This window comes from Emys orbicularis, chromosome 6 (genome assembly GCF_028017835.1).
Source record: "Emys orbicularis isolate rEmyOrb1 chromosome 6, rEmyOrb1.hap1, whole genome shotgun sequence".
Lineage (NCBI taxonomy): Eukaryota > Metazoa > Chordata > Testudines > Emydidae > Emys > Emys orbicularis.
The window spans coordinates 100,746,757-100,752,419 of record NC_088688.1 but is presented as its reverse complement, the minus strand read 5'-3'; positions in this window follow the sequence as shown (position 1 = coordinate 100,752,419).

Genomic DNA, 5,663 nt, shown 5'->3' with positions numbered 1-5,663 from the left:
TAACCAACATGCATGCAACATGTAACTTACAGTACTGCTTACATCACCACTGAATTTGTCTCAGTTTCCCATGGACGTTGTACGGCTTAAGTCCAGATAGCTTGTAGCCGTCTATGTGAAACCCATAACCCACCACAGCTGAAACAGGAAGCAAGAACTGGGTGATTCTCAGGCAGAAAAATCTACATTTGAGTAAAAATGAACCCACTCATTGGCCAAGCCACTAACAGCTGTGCTAACTTTGCTCAGCTGGAAGCCATTCTTCCGATATATGGTATAATGCAAAGGTTATTAACAAAGGAATATTTCCTTCTGATGCCATTGGCACAATAGTCTATGAATAGTGCAGGGTAAGTACCTTGAACAATATCAGAATTTTTTTTCCCCAAAAACATTTTTTTGTACACCGGAAGTCCTTGACGGCTGTGCTTTGTCTGACATCCCATTCACTGGGAACTCAGTGTTGTTGAAAGAAAATCATTTAATTTGTAAGCATAACTATCAGCAGTAACTTTCATTGCATTCCACCCCATCAGTCATTCATACTGGGGAGTGGAATATACTAAATAGTTAGTTATTTCTCATGTACTCTCTCCAGCAGCCAGGCCACACATCTATTTGTCCCACATAGTGGCTCCTTTGTGTAAGTGGCACAGAGGGGTTGTAGTGGCTACCCTGTAAGATTAGAAGTTACTGCATAGCCCCTTCCTGTCCACAATGATTTCCTTGCTTCCCCAGCCTTCTGGGTCATGGGCAATGGGACTATTAGCAGATTTTGCTGTCTACCTAGCAGTGGCTATACAGTAAATCTGAAGGGAGGACTGCACACTAAAATAGGTTCGGTTTAATGAGGTTTTTAGAGAGATATCACTTCTCTGTACAGCATACAAAGTAGTCAACCAGGAAGCAAAATATCAAAGCCAGAATAGGCTCCTAAATAACCCCTATATGGATTTTTTTTAACTCTTTACTGCATCACAACTGTGGAGAATATAGTTAATATATAATGGGTACTCTACAAGTGAGGTATTGAGCTAGTCTGAAATATAAATTAGAGAAGGACCCCAAAATGCAAAGTTTGAGGATAGACCAAAATTTTCTAAAAGTTCAGGATTGTTCTGAATTTGAATTTTGGTTTGTCCAAGTACAAAAGTAGCATCTGGCCTCAGAATTCACCTATTTAAAATATTTTGTTTTCAATACAAACAGTTCTCTCACATATACAATGAACATTTATAAACTGACTTAAGTACATCTATAAAGCCCCTCAGTTTTAGTTATCTACTAATGACTTTCAGATTCAAAGGAAAAAAATCACATGCCAAAATATTTGTGACCAGATTTCTTAATTATATTTATAAATTACAATTTCTAATCATCCTAATGGCAATTTCTCCTACAATTTCAGCAAATTTCAATCCATCTCACAATTCTCTCAACTCTATTTTTGGTAGGTTAATTCATTTACTGAAATACCCAATTTTCTCTTTCCATGCACTGTGCACTCCTAGAAGATCCATTTTATTTTGTGGGATTTCAAATACTGTGCAGCTTTTGTTTCTGTCACATCAAATACACTTTTATTCCTTAGCTGCTTTTAAAAAAAAATAATAATAATAAATGTTCACATGCTACCAGCTTTTCTATATATCTCCCTGCATCTCTTTGATCAAACCCTTCCAACCATTCAGGAGTAATCCATGGGTAATTATAACTTCTTAGCTTCCTTAGCCTAAAAGGAGCCTATTTATCTCAAACTGTCATGAATTCTGATTTAAAATTATCAAGAGCCCAATTACCAACAGGAATAAAAGATACCTCTTGCCAATTAAAGTGATTGATTTCATATAAAACCTAGTAACATTTCGCTTTTTAATTATGCACATTCTTATCAAATGTGAAGAGGTTCATTCTGATTTTATTTTCCATTCAGAAAATGTAATACAACAAACATTAATCATATGCTGATATAATGCCAGACCTAATAATACTTGCACCATAATTTGACAATATCTAATCTCTCAAAGTACTCTGTCCATTTTTTATGGTTATTCCTGCTTTTCTCGGCTAACATTTACTCCAGGATAGGGGAGGGGATATAAAATTGAATATAGCAAATAATCCATTTAAGAACTGATCCCTATTACTTTTTAAAAAAACTTTTAAAAAGTACCAGCTGAAGAAAAGGAAAAATTAGGAGCAAATCTCTTTAAGCCAGAAAAAGAAGAAAATTCAGTTTCAGCTGAAACACTGAACATGATCCTTCAAATCATTTGCTACAGAATTGCCCCACTGATTCCAACAGGGCTACTTGCGTGAGTAAGGGTGTGCTCATAACTACTAAATCCTTGTGTCTCCAAACTCAGAAAGACCACCACAACTATGCCCTGAAAAGGCCCAATGCCAAGGAGAGGGACAGCCCTCACAATACAGGCTGGCCCCAAGTTAATGACCTCAGATTTCATATGAGACATGCTGAGTAAGTAAAAAAATGCTTTTATTTGATGTTGCATTTTTAAAACTGTGGATTTAGTTATACACCCAATTTGTAAAAACGTGGAAGGAAGCACAAAACCGCCACAGCAAGGCCCCTTTCTAGTCTTGACCCTTTCTGAGACTGGCCAACATGTTCTCCATGTGATCTGTGGGTGGGCAGCTAGTGTATAGCCTCCTCAGCTGGCTGCCTGTGCATGGCAAAAACAGTGACCGGTGATTTTACACTGAGGGAAAAAAGTCTAAAAGTAAATGTTTTTTAACCACAGCCTTTTCAAGTTCCAGCATAGCATAGAACTCACAAAAAATCACCAAAGATAATCACAAAGGGGAAGGAGACCCTCAGACATAAGGAGGAGCCGGGGTGGGGGGTGGGAGAATTCCTTCACAGAGGAGAGGCAGCAAAGAGTTCAGAAAAATTCCTAGACCTCCCTGGCCAGACTCAGACCCCATGGATCCCTTGCTTCCCTTCTCAACAGCTGAGAACGCCCCACGTCAGTCTCTCTCACACATCACCTCAGAGAGCTGCAACTTATTGAAATGACATTTTAGTGTTGAAAATGCTGGTTTGTGGCAAGTGATATGTGGAAGAGGGATTGTCAGCGCTTCCCAAAGCCCCTTCTTAAAATTCCACCCCCTCCTCCCCACCAAAAACTCAAGGCAGGATTGAGGTAATTTCCCTACCTCTGACCATCACAACTCTCTAGCTACTGTTAAATTATCCCTGCCATTGATGATACCTAGGAGTATCATTTAAAAAAAAACCCCAAACCTCATCTTTTAGGAAAAGCAAATTTTTATCTACCAGATTGCAACAAATGACAGCTAATAGTCTCTAATCCATCTATCCCTTCACAGGTGTTCTATCCCTACTGCCTGCCTCTTGGCCTGCTGCCTCCACTTCCCCTCTCCCCACAGTCCCATCACCTATGATCAAAAAAAATCCTTCACCTAGCTGCCTTTTCAACTGACCTCCCTGACTGCCTCCAACTTGTATTGTCCTTTCTAAATCCTCTCCCATGAGTCAAGAGTCCTAGATAGCAGTATGTGCTGAATGAATCTGGAGGGGAGCTAGAGGGACCTAATGGTGGGCAAATCCATCAGCAACAGCCCACCAATACTAGTTTATTTTATGGCACAGGAGGGGCGTCTATGCTAGCAGAGAAGGGCTGCTGAGCTGGGGAGGGATGGAAAGTGCATACTTATTGAAGGAAGTTTGCACAAGAGTGAGGATGATGCTGGGACTTTTGGAAAAGGAAGTCTGAAGAGGAACTTGGTGAGTGGCATGGGCAAATACTCCTGTCAACAGCAAATGCCAATCTGAATGGAAAGGTTCAAACTGTTCAATAAGCAGGATCGGGACTAAAATACTATCCAAGTGTATTTACTTCTTATTCCCTCAATAAGAAGGGAAAAATATAGTTTGAAAGCCCTCAAAAGAAAACAGATGCATTGTTCACTCAGTGTTCTGTTATAAGACTTTATTTTCTACACAAATTAAACAAATAAATTGGCAATGAGTTCTTAAAACAGCAGTCATAAAACTACTACCTATCAATTGGAATTTAATTCACCCGTGATGTAACTCCATTGACTTCAGTGAAGTTACACAGGGATGAAGTGGTCCATCATTAAGATTATTAAAGCTTTAAACACTGTTCTTGGCACTGTATAAGAAGCAAAAGACATATTCCTGCCCCAAAGAGCTTACAGTCTCAACAAGACAGAAAAAAATCTAACACAATTACATTAGAAGTCCCAGATGAGTGTTAACAGAATCATTTGTTCCTTTGTTGTTTTTGTTTCAACAAAAGGCTGCTGGCATTTTTATTGGCATTGACTAGTGACTGTGGGCTATGCAGAACAAATGAGTTTCAAGGAAAAGTTATGTGTGGAAAGAAGAACCCTGAAACCTGGGCTAGGGAGGGAGTTTTAGGTGTCCAGGAAAGCATGGATTAAAGGCATGTAGGTGAGTGGGGGAGGGGTACAGTTCTCTCTGGCAGCGTGAAGGAAACAAGACGGGAGCTAAGATTTACACCAGCTGGATTTGTTCAGAGCCCCACATGCAAGATGAGAAGGCTGACGTGATGCAGAAGATGAAGGAAGCTAGTGAAGCAACTAAAGAGGAAACATCAGGCAAGGGAGCAAGATGGGATTGTGGTCAGTCAGTAAGGAGGAGGATACTGTAATCAGGTGTTCCATCGAGTAAAACTCGGGAGTCCAGTTTAACAGAGGGTTAAATTAAAATGAGGGCAGTTCTTGTGGGGAGGGGAAAAACACACACAAAATTAAATACCCTATACTGGTTTCAAATATAAAATGCACAGAGAAACAAACATCTTACACATTGATTTTACTACATACAAGTATACGTCTTGTTACATCTATAAATGACAACACAAATAAAAGGCCTAACCATACAAACACTTACTACAATAATGCTTATCACTATATTAAAGTCAGTGGGACTCCTCAGGGTAGTGAGCCTCATGCTGGTGAGTAGGTCTGAAGTCAGGAAATGCAGACATCAGTTTCCCCAAGGACTATGGAGATGCGTTCTTGGAATGTATGTGACATACCAACCAAGTATTTTCAATTACCATCAGTTCTAGCCTCATGTGCGTGTTCACAGTATTTATGAAATTCTGTTTATAGAACCAACCACATGGTACCAAACACTACTGAAATTTAGTGAGAACAAGACATTAATTTGAAAAAAGTGATTTTTACAGTTACAAATAAGAGTAACAAAACAAAGATTTTTTTCCCACACAACTCGGATAGCTTATGATCACAATTATATCTGTGTAAATCCATAGTAACATATTGATGTCCGTGGATTTGCAGCAGTGTAACTAAAATCAGAATCTGAACTACAGTAGATTACAATACTATCCACTGTTAGATTGCCAATAAACTTATCTGCTTTGCAAATTTAGGGACCAATCCTGTCAGGTACTGAGTGTCCTCAACTTAAATGGAAGTTGAGGGTGCTCAAGATATTGTAGGACTGGGCCCTTCATCCTTATTTAGTTACCTACAATAGGTATATGAACTAAAACAAAATTCTTGTTTGCTAAAGTTGTGCATTTTATGCAGCATCACAATAACTGTCAAACCCTTTATGTTTTATTTCATTTATGTGCAACATTGCACTAATTCATGCACAT